The sequence below is a fragment of the Apodemus sylvaticus genome, chromosome 22 (genome assembly GCF_947179515.1).
Source record: "Apodemus sylvaticus chromosome 22, mApoSyl1.1, whole genome shotgun sequence".
In the NCBI taxonomy this organism is placed as follows: Eukaryota; Metazoa; Chordata; class Mammalia; order Rodentia; family Muridae; genus Apodemus; species Apodemus sylvaticus.
The window spans coordinates 2355047-2373929 of record NC_067493.1 but is presented as its reverse complement, the minus strand read 5'-3'; the positions used below and the strand labels follow the sequence as shown (position 1 = coordinate 2373929).

The 18883-nt window shown below is 39.5% G+C and overlaps 1 protein-coding gene and 1 pseudogene across 1 annotated transcript in view; both read right to left on the bottom strand.

Moving 5' to 3' along the window:
• Nucleotides 1–18883, bottom strand: part of LOC127672654 (zinc finger protein 431-like) — a 263925-nt gene that overhangs the window by 165709 nt on the left and 79333 nt on the right. The window lies entirely within an intron of this gene.
• The window catches only part of LOC127673161 (zinc finger protein 709-like), an 84969-nt pseudogene that overhangs the window by 12062 nt on the left and 54024 nt on the right, over nt 1–18883 (bottom strand).

Genomic DNA, 18883 nt, shown 5'->3' with positions numbered 1-18883 from the left:
TCTCTGAATAACTTCACTACCAGAGCTGAATCTGCTCAAAACATGTAGACCTGGGGCTAGCTTGTAGAAATGTCATCGACAGAATGTCAAACATGGACATCCCTAGTTTGTCTTGATTCTTATACAAGTTCTGCCTTCAGCATTTATTACTTATGTGTAAGACTGACCTGCAGTTAATTTTGTAAAACTGCTAAAAGTCATTTTGGGGATCACTACCATATTACCCTGTGATGTACAAGAGTTGACTTTATTATGTAAAGGACTTACCAAGCTTAGGAAATAGTGACAGTAAGTAGCATTTATTTGATAGAGGACTGCCTCAAAAACACCCCACAGATGAGTAGTATGCTAAGCAGGCCGGATAGAAACTTGGATGTTAGGATTCACATATTTGTTCACCAGGTGAGTCTACATATATGACTACAAACCATAACAGGTGAGGCAACTGCAATGTACAGCACAAATGTCCATTTGCTTGGAACATGCACATAGCAAAAATCAGGACTGTAATAAACATTTCCATGAGTCATTACAACATCATAACAAACGTTAAGGGCTGGTGTGCCTCACGTGCCCACTTTCTAATTGAAAAAAGCATAGTTCTGCCTCAGTGGAAAGACTTCACTAGCTGACAGCCATTTGAGAGGGAAAAACACCTCTGTACTTGCAAGAAGGAGCATAGCATGACTGTCTTCTGAAAAACAACCGGGATTGTCCTGTGTTTTCCCTGTCTGTCAAGTGTACTCTTGGACCATGGACCCAAGGCAACAGGGAAACTACAGCTAGATGAAATGACCAACTGAGACAGAATACCAGTTAAGCACTTGTCTGTGATATCTGGAAAATCTTAGGCAAACAGAAAGGAAAGCAGTTGCAAAGGGATTTTTGTTTGCACTGAGTTTATTACATTGCTTGAGAGGGGGGACAATGTGGGAAGTCTTGGCACACTGGTAGGGCTGAATGGGTTTTTACCTATGGTGGACAGAATAAAGTCTGCTTTTTGAAATGTCAGGAGGCTGAGATATCAGGAAAAAAATCTCAGCACCTGCAATGAATCTCCATCCTTGAACCTGGGCACCATGAGTTCTGGTCAGCCTTTAGGAGCACAAGTTCCAGAACCAGATCTCGTGCAGAATTCCACATCTGCTTGCCTGTCACAATCCAATCCTGTCAGCACACCGCATGCTCAGAGGAGCAAAAACACATATGAGGTGTAAAATCACCTTCGAAAAACAACTCAGGCCTGCTGACAGCCTAGCAGAACTTGGCTTGGGGGACAAGTCATAGCTACTAGAGAAGGGGATCCAAAGTGTGAGCACTGAGATCACCACCACCTGGAGCTGAAATCACCACCACCTGGAGCGCTAGTGCCGAAGCACCCTCTGTGGTGAAGAATTCGCTGGGATGCAGCTCTGTAGGAGAAGTGAGGATATGAAAAAGGAGACTTTAGCCTTCTAGCCAGGCCCCATTCCATGGTTCTGGCTCCTGCATTGCCTTCAACAACCACAACCATCAAGCTTGATAGTGGTTTCTTGGAGGGTCCATGCTAATTTAAATAATAAAATATAATAAAATAACAACCCTACTATGAGTTACATCGGATCGGCTCCTATCTGTTATTTTGTAGATCACTAACATTTCCCTAGCACTACACTTCTCTTCTCACCTCGTTGGAACTCACTTTGTAGACCACGCTGCTAACAGAGATCCACCTGCCTTATTCACACACATAGTGCTTGGATTAAAGGTCTGAGTTGCCACACCCAGCAGAAGATACTCAACTTTAATCCAGAGATCGAATCTGGAACACATACCTTTAATTTAGGCCACACCTTCATCTTGAGGCCTACATAAGAACACAGAGGAAGTCAGTTTTCACATTGCCTGCTTTCCCTCTCCTGGATAGCAAGACTTATGACTTCCCTGGCATTATTGATTACTTGTCTGTGATTCCATCTTCTACTGAAGACCAGCTGATACATCCAGCCTCAGGGACTGAGAACTTCTGGATTCTTGGACTTTGCTTCCCATCCAGCTGTTGTGGAATAAGGCATACTGCATCCTGTAAGTCATTCTAATATAATCCCCTATAAGGAAAGAGAGAGTGAGTGAGAGATCATTCTATGTGATCTTTTTTCTCTTTAAAACAGGTACCCCAAGTAGATTTACTGACCCATGAGCACTTCCCCCATTGTCTGTCTCATCAGTCCACTCTAATTTTAACTCTAGACAATTGCATCCACAGTGATAGGATCTTAATTTGAGAAGCTTCACTCCTTTCTTGTTTGCTTGTTTGGATATTTTAGCCTAGGTTTTCCTGTGTAGCCCTAGCTGTCTTGAAACTAGGTCTGACTACCAGGTTGGCCTTGAGATCAGAGATCCAACTGCTTCTACTTCTATCCCCAATCTGCTTCACTCCTATAGGTGCTGAGACTAAAGCTTTTCACCACCAGACTGGGCAGAATTTTTCCTCCTTAGGCAATGCAAATAGATGCTATTATTGTGGGCTTAACACCCATTATTCCACAGTGCAATGCTCAGGAGGGTATAATTAACTAACTGGAGATTTCTCTATATCAAAAGGTCAAGGACTTGTCCTCAGTGTTCCATGGATAACCTGAAGGTTCCGAGGGAGTACCTTCTCAGTTTTGTCAAAACCACAGCAGATTCCGAAGAACATAGACTGTTGAGTGCACGTGATTTGTCAGCTGTGAGTTCAAGATCTTCCACGTATCAGCATCTTTCTTTCTGTGGAGAGCCAAACCACAGCTTTGATGATTGCTGGATTATTGATTGGGATCTATACTCCTTTTACTGTGTATTTGAGAGCTTGGACAACCTGAGATACAGTAGCAGATCGAATTGTGCCAAGAAGGGCACAGAGGTCTTCCAGACTGAGAGTCAGAGGGAGCCACAAGTGTCCTCAAGATATGTGGACAATGACAAACACAAAGGTATATTGGAGCCCGACCAACCCTCGCCAAGTTTGCTCAGGGAGAAAGGCCTGGAACTTGAGAACTGTGGTTGTGAAGACTGCCCTGACTAGGATCCTGCTTCTGACTGTCCCTTTCTAACCTTTTCAGTTAGAAAAAGAAGTGAAAAAAACTCACCCAGAACTCTGTTTGTAGTCTTGGAACCCTGAAGCCTGCTAAGACTGTAATTAGGGGAACTTCTGTCAGCCCATGCCAAAGCATCCCTTCCTCCTGAGGTTACCAGACACAAGACAAGGTATAGTACAGAATAGAGTCTAGGATCATGGGCAGTGTGTGGAAAGGGGCTGAGCAGCAGCAGGCGTTCATTGCTCTTGGTGTCCTGATTATTTACACACCTGATGTGAGTGCGTAGCTGCTTCACACTTCAGAGTGGCATTGCCCACCATGAGGGACTTTACTGTGAACCGTGAGCCGGAATAAACCTGTTCTCCTGACAGAGTATTTTATCAAAGCAGCAGCAGTGATTAAGATACTTGTGAACTGACCTTTATCCATTCAAGGTCACAATGAGAGGTAATGTTGTGTTTTGCTTAAATAATTTTTTATTAGATATTTTCTTATTTACATTTATTTTTTTTTGTTTGTTTTTGTTTATTTGAGACAGGGTTTCTCTGTGTAGCCCTGGCTGTCCTAGAACTCACTCTGTAGATCATGCTGACCTCAAACTCAGAAATCCACCTGCCTCTGCTTCCCAAGTGTGTTTTTAAATTTTTTTTTTATTTTTAAATTTATTTATATTTTTATATATTTTATATTATATATTCATATGTTTATATTTATATTTTATTTACATTTCAAATGCTATTCCCTTTCCCAATTTCCCCTCTGAAAACACTGTATCCCATCCCCCCTTCCCATGCTCACTAACCCACCCACTCCTGCTTCCCTGACCTGGTATTCCCCTACCCTGGGGCAATGAGCCTTCATGGGTCCAAGGGCCTCCCCTCTCACGGATGTCCGACCAGGCCAACCTCTGCCTCCCATGTGGCTGGAGCCATGGGTCCCTCCATGTGTACTCTTTGGTTGGTGGTTTAGTCCCTGGGAGCTCTGGGGGGTACTGGGTGGCTCATATTTTTCTTTCTCCTATGCGGCTGCAAACCCCTTCAGCTCCTTGTGTCCTTTCTCTAGCTACTCCAATGGGAACCCTGTGGTCTTTCACATAAGTGCCACATTCTGGTTGTTTCCTGTATCTGTGATAGACAGGGAAGGTTAATTTGTGGGTTTTTTTTTGCTGTGTTTGTGTTTCTCAGAACAAGATAACTTTGAAAATCTGAGTTTAAGGGGTAACCTCCACTAGTGATTTTGAAGAGATGATGAAGTGACATTGACTTGATGGAAGTACTATTGTGAGACAATATGTCTCACAGTTACATCTACCATATTTCCCAGGTTCCCATCAACACTGAAGTGGTCAGAAAGCTGGTTCCTGGCCTCATCAGGGAGTCCCCCCAATATGCTTGCTTTTTCCTAACTCACGCAGACTGGGATTGCAACACCATTGATATTAAGAGGAGGCCTTTCGTCCACCGTCCATCTCTGCTGGCAGGTCTCAAGGTAGCCACAAGATGGCTCACAAATTTGCCCAGAGTGAATAATATTAGGCAGAGAGAAAATAAAAGCCCTACAGCTTTTTGAGACAGGGTCATGGAGACATTTTTGACAATGCACCCCCATGGATCCTGAATCACCAGGAGCAAAGGCAGCAGTAGCTTGAGCTTTTGTCAATCAGGGAACACCAGCTATGAAGACAAAGCCCCAGTAGGTGGAGTACTTAGGAAAGAGTTGTCTAAGAGATTTAAGGACAGTGGCACAGAGAGTATTTAATGGAGGACAGACTGCAGAGGAGACGCAGATGAGAGGAGAGAAGCAACAGACTGGAGACCTGGGAAAGACCTTGTTGTCAGTCAAGGCCAAATCAGAAGACCATGAGTGATGCCTAAAAAGGACAGGGGACCCTCAGAATCAAACCTGCACCCACCACAAGACCAGGGTAACCCTGAAAGTGAAATAGAAACCCCCTATTTTGTGGACAATGTTCAATATCCCTTTTTGCTAAAATATACAGATTTTATTTATGTAAATAAAATATAAATAAAATATATCTCTTCATCAGATTACAATTGACTTCCCAGTGGCTACAGAAACAAAACAAACATGGAGGACTTCTTAGATGCCTTAAAAAATTGAGACTATTTAAGACTCTGCTAAAAATAGCCTTACTCTGCCAACTTCAAGTGACCTTTGTAGACCTGTGGATTGCATACTCAGACCAGGGGTCCTGGCGTTAACCAATAGCCAATGTGTCACCAATTGACACAAGCTAACCACCACTCTACCTACACCTCAGTCACAATGGCTTCCGGGTTAAAAATGATGCCAGAATGACTCATTGCCAGCCTCTCTTCTTGAATCCCACCCAGTGTAACTACTCAGCTGCCCTGCTGTCGGACCCTGACCTCACTGGATGGGCCTCTGTATCACTGCTCAAATAGATGTAGGTGTTCACCAATGGCAACTGCCTCATTCAGGATGGACAGGGGTGTGCTGGGGCAGCGGTGGTGTCAAATACCAAGATCACATGTGGAGGACCACACCTGACAGGAATGTCCGCCCAGGAAGCTGAACTGGCAGCTCTGAAAATGTCATTTGAGCTAAGAAAGGACATTAAAGTCATTAGAGCGACTTCCTGTGGTGTAACAACACTTCCTATTATGTTACAGTCACTTTGTATCAAGCCACAGCCACTTCCTGTAACAGTGACGTTCACTTCCGGTCACAGAATGGGCACTTTTCTAAAACTTGAGACAATTCCTGTGATATATACTCACTTTAGGTTAGGGCCAGTTCCTTCCTGTGACAACACAACCACTTCTGGGTGTGGCATGGACACTTCCTGTTCTTCAAACGGTCACTTCCAGTGCTGATGTGTCTACTTCCTGTGGGTTCATAGACTTAGGCATGCCTTCCTCACTGTGGTAAGGTTATCTTTTCCCCAGGGTCAAGACACAGATGGCTAGTGTGCCATTGCTACCTCTCATTTCCATGAGACCATTTGTAAGGAGAGGACCCTTCTGATGAGCAAGGACTAAACTCCATCCCAGAGAGCAACAAGAAAGCCCAGTGGGTGGCCCCTAGAAATCGGGTTCCTCAAATCCTTGATTGCACCAGACCCAGGAGTCCCCACACTCTCTGATGAGATAAAATATATGATCTGGGCCAAAATACTGTTGATGTCTCAGTGTTGTAAGAGATGAGGAAGGACAGCTAACTGACTACAAACAAATGTTTGAGAGAAAATGGGCCTACACAGAAATAAAGGAAGAAATCAGAGACTATCTAGAGTTCAATGTAAATGAATATGCAACATGCACAATCTCATGGAACACAAAGAAAATGAAAGTGGAGCTAAAGGAAAGTTCACAGCACAAAATGCCTACATGAAAAAATTGGAGAACTCCCATGCTGGCAATTTAACAGCATGTTTTAAAGACTACAACAAAAAGAGGTGAGGGAGCAAAGAAACGAGGAGGAGACATCAAGAAATTTTCAAGTTGGGGGTTGAAATTGATAAAATAGAAAGAGAACAATTCAAAGAGTTAATGAGACATGGAGTTGGGCTTTTGATCATTTTATTAGACAAGATAAACAATCCCTTATTAAAAGACAAATAATATACAAATTAATGAAATCTAAAATGAAAGGGGATTATTTAACAGGTAATGAAGAAATCCAGAGAGTGGTAAAAACATAGTTTAAAAAGGATGCATTCCACCAACTTGGAAATTCTAAAAGAAATAGCTACCTTCCTAAATAGATTCCATATCCCAAAATTAAACTAGAGAAAAACAACTTAAACTGACATAAACATGAAGGAAAACAGAATTCATTAAAAATATGTCACCAATGTGAGCCCAGGTCTATGAGTTTTAGGGTAGAGTCCTACCAGACTTTCAAAGAGGATTTAAAAAGAATTCAGTATATTCAACAATATAGAAACAAAACAAATATTAGTCAATTTATTTTCTGAACCCCTGATTACTCATATATCCAGTCAGGAAAGACTGTGCAATTAAAGAGAATTACAGACAAATTATCCCTAAAACCACAGATTCAAAAATACTTAAAAGATAAAACAAATAAAATAAAATATAAAGCACATCAAAACATCGTCCACCATTAACAATGAGGAGGGCTTCATTCTAGAAACAGTGACGGTTCAAGAAAATGGGATTAAAGTGTAAGAAAAACCAAGAATCGATCATTTCATGAGGTAATGTAAAATTCTCTGACAATATTCAACACCACTTTATGATAAAATTCTCAGAGTTCTGTCGCTTACCGGGGCTGGAATATGGCTCCTTCTATTCCATTACCAGCAGCTTTCAATATTTCAAATACATCACTGCCTAATCTTGGCTTTCCTTGAACTTGCTTAGAGATCTACCTTGATCTCAAAGATCTGCATGACTCTGTCTCGTGAATGGTGGGTTAAAAAGCATGTAACACCATGCCTAGAACTAAGCCTTTCTGCTTATATTTTAAATTCAGAACCCAGAATCCAAATATATCCCTTGGCAATTTGACACATACTTGTATCTTCATATGTCTACATCAAAACAATAACCAGGTAATAATAATTCCTAACATGATACAGTTCTCTTTCATACAACTGCAAATCCATATGTTTAGCTGAATGTAATCTTGTGCTAATGTAACCATTCCTTTAATGCTATTGAATATCCTTGATCACAAGATTAAACTTCATTCAACTTCCTGATAAAGCCTTGTATTTTGAACCTTTCTTTTTTTATTTTTCCTTTCTTAGTTTCTATGTTTGTTAAAAAATTTTATGCCAAATTCTATGCGGTGATTTTCATGACTTACTTTGTCAATACAATTAATGTAAACATTTTTATCTTAACCTCAAGGGAACTCTTCAGACGAGGGCAGCAAACTTCTATGCAAAAGCATGAAAAAAAATCTCCAGAGTGGAAATAATCCCAAGCACCCATGTCTATCATATTCTACTTTATGATACCCTCCTAACTCCCACTTAATTCATTATCATATTCATTATGTTTCTCTCCAGCACACAGAATTTGGAGACTTATCCCTGGTGAAAATACTTTACCACATTGATTACATTAACAAGTTTTCTGTCCGGTGTGTGTTCTTTTATGACACTGGAGATGACTGCGCTGTGCAAAGGCTTTGCCACATTGATTACATTCATAAGGTTTCTCTCCAGTATGTGTTCTTTTATGATATTGGAGATTACTGCACTGTGCAAAGGCTTTACCACATTGATTGCACTCATAAGGTTTCTCTCCAGTATGTGTTCTTTTAGGATATTGGAGAACACTGTGAAATGCAAAGGCTTTACCACATTGCTTACATTCATAAGGTTTCTCTCCAGTATGTGTTCTTTTATGTATTTGGAGATTACTGAACCGTGCAAAGGCTTTACCACATTGATTGCACTCATAAGGTTTCTCTCCTGTATGTGTTCTTTTATGTCTTTGGAGATCACTGCGCTGTGCAAAGGCTTTACCACATTGATTACATTCATAAGGTTTTTCTCCAGTATGTGTTCTTTTATGATATTGGAGAGTACTGTGCTGTGCAAAGGCTTTACCACATTGATTACATTCATAAGGTTTCTTTCCAGTGTGTGTTACTTTATGATATCGGAAAGTACTGTGACATGCAAAGGCTTTCCCACATTGATTGCATACATAAGGTTTCTCTCCAGTATGTGTTCTTTTATGATATTGGAAAGTACTGTGCTGTGCAAAGGCTTTACCACATTGATCGCATTCATAAGGTTTCTCTCCTGTATGGGTCATTTTATGTCTTTGGAGATGACTGGATGTTGTAAAGGCTTTACCACATTGATGACATTCATGAGGTTTCTCTCCACTGTGTGTTCTTTTATGACATTGGAGATGACTGGGTCTTGTAAAGGCTTTACCACATTGATTACATTCATAAGGTTTCTCTCCAGTATGTGTTCTTTTATGATATTGGAGAGTACTGCATCTTGTAAAGGCTTTACCACATATATTACACTCATAGGGTTTCTCTCCACTATGACTTCTTACATGCCTGCAATGATAATTAGCACATGTGAAATCATTACCACATTCATTACTCTGATCAATCATGTAATCAATATGAATTATGTTTACAATTTCTCTAATGCTAAAGAAGCATCAGTTCTTAAGGTTTTAGCTCTTTATATGTTCATGTTGTTCTCTCTCATTATGAGTTGTTCAAGACACCTGTGATGGTTATTACATGGCTCACATTTATTTATAACACCCTCTTTTTATATGATGTATTTTAGCTATCTGAAGAAAGTTAGAAAGACTCTGATCTGTATAACACTGATTGTATTCATATTTTTCCTCTAGTGTGAATTACAACACATGTAACTGGGAACCAGGACACACAGAAGAATTTCCAAATTCCTAGTACCCATAAAGATTTTTTACACTATGAATTTTGGGATATTACCTGTAAAGCTAAAAAACCAACTAATTGCAAATGTCTTTCATATTCCCAATTTCTTTCAAACACAGAATACTACATATATTCTTGTTTTAGAACAAAAATTTTATGTTTCTTCTTTCCATATCCCTATGCTCACATGATTATTATCCATTGTGACACATGATATACCTAATAAAAGAATGATAAATGAAAGGTTTATGCATTGCATTCACACTGTTTGAATTTTTGTTTCTCATAACATGTGCAAGATGGACTAATGTTTCTCTACAACAATATTCTTGATTCTCATAAAATTCCCTCTCACCAAGATGAACCATATTAATACAAGAATATGAGTATCACCGAATTTTCTGTGGATGATTTTCTTATTAAAATGTTTTGGATATAAATTTATCACTATTCAATGTGCAGTTTCTAAATACTATGAGACGCTACAGATTGGCAGGTCCACAGCATAGCTCTAAAGAAGCTACTTATCAAATGGATACCCAAATCAGGTATCGGTCCTTGAGGTACATGGTTTTGTAAGAATATTATAATCATAACTACAGTTAAAGGACTGTTATTTTACACTCTTGTTTTTGCTGGAGATTCCTTAAGATATTAAAATTTCCTCAGAGACAAATTTGTATCAGTTTGCACATGAAAATTACCTGTCATGTCTTGTAATACTTTGAAAATGTTCTTCAAGATGATGGTCTTCCCAATTATAGCCTAAAATACAGTACCAGAAATGAATGATATACTATTGGAAATTAGGAAATAATCAAGGTACTGTGAATTTTCACTGCACCATGAAAGTTACAGTGAAAATTTAGTGAAACTGAATTATTCAGCTTAATCTTCACTATTCACAATTAAAATGATAGATCATCAATAACCAATAAACATTTGTTTCCTTTAGATAATATAACAGGCTTACCTATAGTGTTAAGGTTCAGGTAGGTTTCCAACATCACATCTTTGTAGAGATTCTTCTGGGAAGGATCCAGCAAATTCCACTCTTCCTCAGTGAAGTTCACATGCACATCATCAAAAGTCACTGCATCCTAAATATCCCATACATGTGTACAACACAAAGCATGATACTAACATCAATGTAAAGAAAACAAATGTTTCCTCGAAAACATATTCATATAATTTTGGCAATCCACTTATATTTTGACTCAGAATTTACAATCCCTGTGTCATTTTAGAAGGAGTTTGAATTATAAAATTCATGTGTCTTGCTTTTGAACAATTTGAATAACATACAGCCCTGACAGGAAAATGCCAATTGAGAGGGAAATGCACAGGAAACATCCACAATACTGATCAGACATCTGAAAAATTGTATGAACAATTACTAACTACAAGTCTGATGGGTAAACTGTGTGTATTTGCACATGTCCTTAGTCATAGAGGCACAGGCAGGTGTATGTCACATAGCTGGATGCTGGCATGGCCTATGTAATTTGTTCTATGAGACCAAAAGTTATATATTAAGACCCTTAATCCCTTCAAAAATCAACCAAGGAAACAAAAATGATAGAGAACTCACAGTTATTTACTAAAAGTTCCCACCAAGAACTATACATTCACTTCAGATCTGTACTCATCTTGTACAAGCATGAAGTGCAACAGTTTAAACTATAATATTAATAAAATTTTATTAAAAGGCAATGCATGCATAAACAGTTACAAATAAACAGATGAAACTATAATAATATAAATTTTGATCATAAGTAAGCAATGTAGGGCAGGAGAAAGAGCTCAGCAGTGGAAAGCTCTAGCTGGTCTTCCACATTGTGTTTGTCAATTCCTCAGATACACATGGGGACTAGCAACTACTAATTACTTCAAGATCAAGAATTCTGAGACCATCTTATGACAAGTGTAAAGAAGAAACATATGATATACATATTCCTATACATAGGCAAAATATTATTTATTCAAACATTTCAGAACAGTCACAAGTGTGCGGAAGAACATCACACACCTGGAATCCACGGACTCTGAAGACTCCGGTAGTATTGATGTAATGAACACATATCAACTTGAGAAATAGAATATAACCTATATATTTAGCCAAATTTCAAAGTGAAACATGAGGATTAAAAGTTGCACAAAAATATATACTTATTGTGCAAACACATGTCAGGTGGCTTATGTAGTCTCTATGTCGACTATGAGGACAGGAAGGATTTCAAAGAGAGAATTTGTGTTGAAAAACAAAAACAAAGGAATAAAATTAAAAAATTAAGCCCCCAGGATTGCAAAATAACTTAACATTAATTGCAAATAGGGCTAAAGCATCTTATGTGATTCAGGGACAGAGTTTAAATATTGACTGTATGGGAGCATGAGAAGAAAGCTGAAAGATCAGTTTCAACTACAGCACAGTAGACACACAGATCAAAATGTTTCCCGCCTAATAGAAAGTCAGGAACACACCTAGAGCACAGAATGATTGAATGCCCCATGAAAACTCGTCCAGCTAGAGACACACTTTATGGGCAATCTCCAATCCTTAATATTATTTTGGATACAATGTTATGCTCCCAGACAGGAGACTTTCATAAGTGTCCAATGAGAGGCTTCACCCAGCTGCTGACTGAAATAGATACAGAGAACCAAAGTGAACATGGGATGGAACTTGTAGATGCTTAAGAAAGAGTTGGGGAAGGATTGAAGGCCCTGAAGATGGTAGGAACTCCACAGGTAGTCTGGCAGACTCAACTAACCTATAACCTTGGGGACACTGAGAGACTGAGCCATCAACCAAATAGCAGACACAGGCTGGACTAAGGCCCCTGGCACATAAGTAGCAGAAGTCCAGGTTAGTCTCCATGAGGGTCCTCCAACAACTGGAACAGGCGGTGTTCCTAAAGCTGCTGCCTATCTTTGGTATCTGTTCTTTTAACTGGTCTCGAATGTCTGGCCTCGGTGGGAGAGGATGTACTTAACCCAGCAGACAATTGAATCCCCACGTTTTGGGGATACCGAGGGTACCCAATGAACTGCATTCTGACCATGGATGCTATAGGCTTATGTTTATCCTGTGATGAAAATGCATTCAGTCTACAATGATCCTAATAGTCTGCAGGAGCTCCTACACGGTTCAAATATCTAAAGTGTCTTCTGACACTCAAGGCAATATCTAGAAAGTCGAATCTTTTAAAATCAGAAAGCAAGTCCTATCTTTCCAATATAAAAATGGTACAGAATAAACCCTTCCTCTTCCAGTAGACAGGAGTGTACGCTCCTTTCTCAACCACATGCCATGCCTGCCAGGAGAAAAGTTAGGCATTCCATAAGATTCACCACACGATTTATTATCCCACATGCAATTTACTCAGCTCTACCTAACACAGTACAAAAACCAGAGACAGCATAACCTCTCTCCTGATTAAGTCTCCTGGTGGATTGTTAAGATCATAATTTCCTGCCTGAGACTTCTGCCAGCTTTCAACATGAGCAAGCATTCCCTCTTGAACCTCCCCACCAAACAGGTCAGTAAAATGGGAAAAACGCAGTCAACATTCTCTGAAAATACAGACAGCAAACAATATCTTGGGAATAAAATTACCACCTAAACAAGACAAACCCAGAGACAAGTATCTAGACATATTATCACCACAAACCCAGATACTTAGATATCAGCATAGGAATATAATTAGCATAAGCCAGGAAAATATGTCTACAAGAAATCCAAGGTGTCCTGTCACAGCAGGTCCTCAAAAAATAAAACGTGCAAGAGTTCTGATACAAAAGAAGTTGTTTTATGGAAAGGAGAGGAGTGAGAACCTGGGGAAGGGATAGGGGTGCACAAGAGGACCTGTGGACTGGAACACATATAGGGAGCAGAGAGCCTGGGATGAGAGTAGAGAAAGACTATAGCGGGGATTTGTGTAGGGAACAGAAACAGGGAACAAATATAGATAGCAGCTGAAGCTAGTGTTCCATGTATATAAAGCACACCTGACAACAGCAGCAGCTGATGAAGGTAGGTAATGGCTTAAGCAGGTGCTCAGTCCCTGAGAGCAGGCCATTGAAATTGCCTGCACGTTGACAACTACAGAGGCAAGGTTCACACACACTGAACAAGAAAGTAAGATAAATAGAATAAATGGACTTATTGGTCAAAAAATAATTTGTGTATAAAATTTTACTGGCACTAAATAATGAGGAAAACGGCAATGTATCAAAAGCAAAGACTTGAACTGACTGTAATAAAAGAATATCAGCTCAAAGGTCAAGAAAATAGTTTTAATGAAATCTTACATGAATAATTTCTAAACTAAAGATAAAGATTCCTATTAAGGTACATGAAGCATCCAAAATACCAAATAGATTGAAACAAAAAAGGTTCCCTTGCCACAAAATATCCAAAACACTATACATGTAAAGAAATATGAAAACTGCAATAAAAATGAAACAAAAACAAATTATAGGTTAAAATAGACCTATTAGTTTCATACCTGCCCTCTCAATGTGTAGTGTAAAACACAAAATGTTTTGGACATACCCTTCAGAATCAAGAAAGGCATCCATGATGCTTCTACAAGCAAACCAATGGTACAAATGATGTGGGAAGATCCAGCCTTGATAGTAATGTTATTCAGATGTCACCATCTTATTTAGCAAGTAAGAAGCATCACTAGAAACCGCACAGGTAGTCACATCTAGCTGATGTTTCCCATCCAACCACTGATAGGAGCCTGCACCTCAGCACCCTCTGATCAGCCACCTGTTTCTCCCCATTGTGGGACGATATACTGTGCTTACCATGTTCAGATTTCAGGGCTTCCCTGGGTCCTCTCACAGCACAACACAGAACAGCAGAGCTCAGATCAGGAAACAGTGAACTATCCTGGTCTGCAAAGCCACAGGGAACTTGAAGAAAGGTACCCGGAAGATCCTGCCTCTTTTTTTGAATGGCAGGTCTGGCTTGTGTTCTAGATTGGCCAGTAAGTCTTACCACTCCTTACAGTTAAATTGTGCCTCTAGTCCAGGGTGAATTTTTTTTTACAGATCTTAGGAGTGGGTTGCACTCTCTTAGCATTTGTGCCGTGCCTTGCAAGAGGACTTTCACACCAAGCAGCCCTATGGAAGGACCCCACTATTCCACCTCAGGCTATTCAGCTGCCTGCTACTCTCCTTGTTAGCAATGACCCTGCACTTGACAGGACCTAAATTCACACCTTGCCTGAGCTTTCCTCAGAGCACTTGCCTTCCCCTTCATGTAATCAAGGTTAATAAGTTGCATAGCCCATTCCTCAGGTGCACTAATGTTATCAATCTGACTCACAAGGGGAAGGGTGCCCAGGCTATTAACTTTAAGTAGTGACTTTAGGAAACAAGAGTTTTCTTTTCTGGCTTCATGCTGGGCTCAGGGAAATTGCAGCTCCCTTTCACTGGAAGATAAGTCCTTGATTTTGAAGTTTCCCTTGGCCTTGGCAGACAGCCATTATTAGAAGAAGAGGACAACTGTCTCTGAGACTTTATAATAAATCTTCTTTCTACATACACAGAAAAATTCACCCTCTCTATGAGATATTTTGATCTAGAGAATCTGTGCTAACACAACTGTGTGTTTTTCCCCACCTTGCCATTGAGAAAGATGTGCTGACTATAAGTAGTGTTCCACAGTGTTTGTCATCTGTTTCCTGGTTTTCTCCCAGGTTTTATTCATATGAATAATAGAGTAGAAGGGGATTGCATGAAGCCACATAGCAAACACATGTTTCCTAAAATCCCTCTTTAATGTTAGGAGCCTTGACTCTTAACTGGGCTTCTTCTTCTGATGAGCCAGCTTTATACCTTCAGTGCAAGTCAAGTAATAGGTTATCCCCCTAGATATCAGAAAGAAGAAGGGAAAATGCTGTGCGGAATTCTCAAACAAGCTATGAAGTCAGGTTACGATGAGTGCAGGATCACTGCCCACAAAGGGGAAGAGAAAGCAGCTGAACAACCCCTCACAGCCTCAGTTGCAATGGTGTGTCCTCCTCCAGGGCTGGGTGTGAGTACAGATGGATGACATTCTTGGAGGACAGGCACAAATGCTATGGGAGTGCAAACCTGACCTGAGATATAAGAAAGTTCTAGCACAGGACTGGAAGCACACTCTAACCTTGAGGACATGTAAGACTCACTGGCCAATCAAGGATACCAGGCAGACCTGCCAATCAGACTGAGAGGGAGGTTCTTCCTGGTGCCTTGTTGAAGTTTGTTTTAGCTTAACCGGCTTGAATGCCTCTCTGTGTGCTGCTGTGAATGATGTTCTTGGCTGCTGTGTGCTGACCTCAAGAAAGTTCGATTTTTGACACATGTTGAGCACAGGGTCTATCTCCATGAAGAGGAGAAAGTGGATGAGCACTGGAGCTGGGGTGGTGGGTCCTCCCTGGTGCTGGATGGGAAGCATCAGTCACATGTAGCCAGATGTGGCCATCTTTGAGGTCCCTTGTGGTGCTCCTCATTTGGTACATCAGGTCGTGACCTCTGAATAACTTCACTACCAGGGCTGAATCTGCTCAAAATATTTGGACCAGGGGCTTGCTTGTAGAAATGTCATGGGCAGGATGCCAAACACGGACAACCCTAGTTTGTCTTGATTCTTATACAAGTCCTGCCCTCAGCATTTGCCACTTATGTGTAAGATCAACCTGCAGTTAATTGTGTAGAGCTGTTAAAATGCGTCTCATATATTGGGGAGCACTGACATATTAACCTGTGATGTAGAAGAGTAGAATTTATAATGTAAAGGACTTACCAAGCTTAGGAAATAGTGATAGTAAGTAGCATTTATTTGATAGAGGCCTGCCTCAAAAACACCCCACAGATGAGTAGTGCGCTAAGCAGGCTGGCTAGAGACTAGGATGCTAGGATTCACATATTTGTTCACCAGGTTTGTCTAAATATATGGCTGCAAACCATAACAGGTGAGGCAACTGTAATGTACAACACAAATGTCAATTTTCTTGGAACATGCCCATAGCAAAAATCAGGACTGTAATAAGCATTTCCATGGGTCATTACAACATCACGACCAACATTAAGGCCTGGTGTGCCTCAAGTGCCCATTTTCTAATTGGGAAAAGCACAGTTCTTCCTCAGTGGAAAGACTACACTAGCTGACAGCCATTTGAGAGGGAAAAACACCTATGCACTCGCAGTCAGGAGCTGAGCACGACTGTCTTCTGAAAGGCTCTAACAACAACTGAGACAGATGCAAATACTTACAGCCAATCATTGGACTCAGGTCAGAGTTAGGGGATGACTTAGGGGAAGGAATGAAGAGGCTCTGAGAGACGCCAATCCCTTAAGAAGACCAACAGTGTCTAGTAACCCAGATCCCTGGGAGCTCACAGAGACTAAGCAATCCACCACAGAGCATGTATGGACGGGTGCATGGTCCCAGGAACATATGTAGCAGAGGACCGCATTGTGTGTACTCAGTGGGAGACTATAACCTAATCCTGCAGAGACTTGATGCCATCAAGGAGAACGGCAGATGTGAGGTGGTTCTGGGTGCGTGGATAGCAGGAGTGGAGGTGGGGTGGTGGAGCACCTCTCAGAGTAAAAGGGGAGGGGGATGGGGTAAAGAATGCTGGGAGGTGAAACAGGAGAGTTGGGCGACATTTGTAATGTAAGTAAAAAATACATTTTAGAGGGGTTTGGAGAGAGAGAGAGAGAGAGAGAGAGAGAGAGAGAGAGAGAGAGAGAGACTGACTGTTGTATGGAGGGCTAGCCTTATCCAGCATGTCTTTCCATAAGGTCCTCATGTATGTAGACTGACATTGCTCTTCTCAGACCCAGGCACACACTTGGCAGAGACAATAACAGCCTGGGGCCTGGGCCTTGGGATCTTTTCCTGAGGCCACAATGCACTGATAATAAAATAGAGCTCCTTGTCTAAAGCCAGGAATATGCTAGGAGAGCTGGTAATGGCCTGGGGCCAGGGCTTCAGGACATTTTATATCCTCAGAGCCCAACTCTGTCCACCATATGGGGCTGCGGTTGTCAGTCCTAAGGCCACTGTAGGCTTGGGTTGTAATGTTGTTGAGATATAGTGTAATCTCCTAGTGCAGCATTGTTGAGACTCCCCCACCCAGTGTGTCCTATTGTTTGATTGTTCCTGCTGTCTTCATAGAAGTCTCCCATTTCCTTTTTCCCTCTGTAAGTAGTTCACAAGATGCTGTTCTTAATAGCTTTACTTAGTCTATGACATGGCTTCTGCAAAACTTCCATCACAACGTAGACACATACTTTTTGCGTTTTAAAGGTGTATTTCAAAAGACATATATTTTTATATTTATGTTTTTATAAAATATATTTTATATTTATATATTTATAAATATATTATATAAATATATTTATATTACATAATTACTTTTAAAATATAAAATAAATAATAAACACAAATGTATATAATACATAAATACATAAATACATAAATGAATATATGAATAAATATGTAAAAATATATGCTATACTTAAGAGCTTTATTTAGCATAATGCATGGCTTCTGCAAGACCTCCCCACCACAACATTTATACACAGTTTTTCTTTTATTTTAAAGATTTATTTTAAAACGTTTATATATATTTATATTTTTATTTTTATTAAAATACATTTTATATTTATATAATTATATTTCATAATTGTCTTTATATTTATAATTTATTTAAAATATAAAATATAAAATATAAAATTTATAAAATATAAAATAATAAAAATATAAAATATATAAATATATATATATATATATATATATAATACAGAAATACATAAACACATAAATGTATATTTGGATAAATATGTAAATATATACATTATTCTTAAGAGCTTTATTTAGCATAAGGCATGGATTCTGCAAGACCTCTGCAGCACAACTTTGATACCTTCTTTTTTATTTTAAAGATTTATTATACATATACATACACAAACACACACATATACATATATATTTATATGTACATATATATATATATATATATATATATATATATATATATATATATATATATTTCATATTCCATAAATAGGGACAGTCCCTACCACTATTTAAATTGTGCCTATTTACATATTTTATTAGCATACAAAAGAAAATCTATATAAATATTATATATAAATATTATGTTTTCAAATAATATATTACATGTAAATATTATATATAAATATTATGTATAAATATTATATACAAACTAAAATCTGACCGAATGCCTGGCGTGTCTCCGGAGATATCCACTGAATATCGGGAAGGCGACTCGTGGCGACAGTTTAGCTAAAACTGCACGTATTCAGTGCGTGCACTGGATGCACAGGGACACATCAACCGCGTCCACACATCGCCATCACCACACACAAGCATTTTTTGGGTGTGCACAGTTCACCGA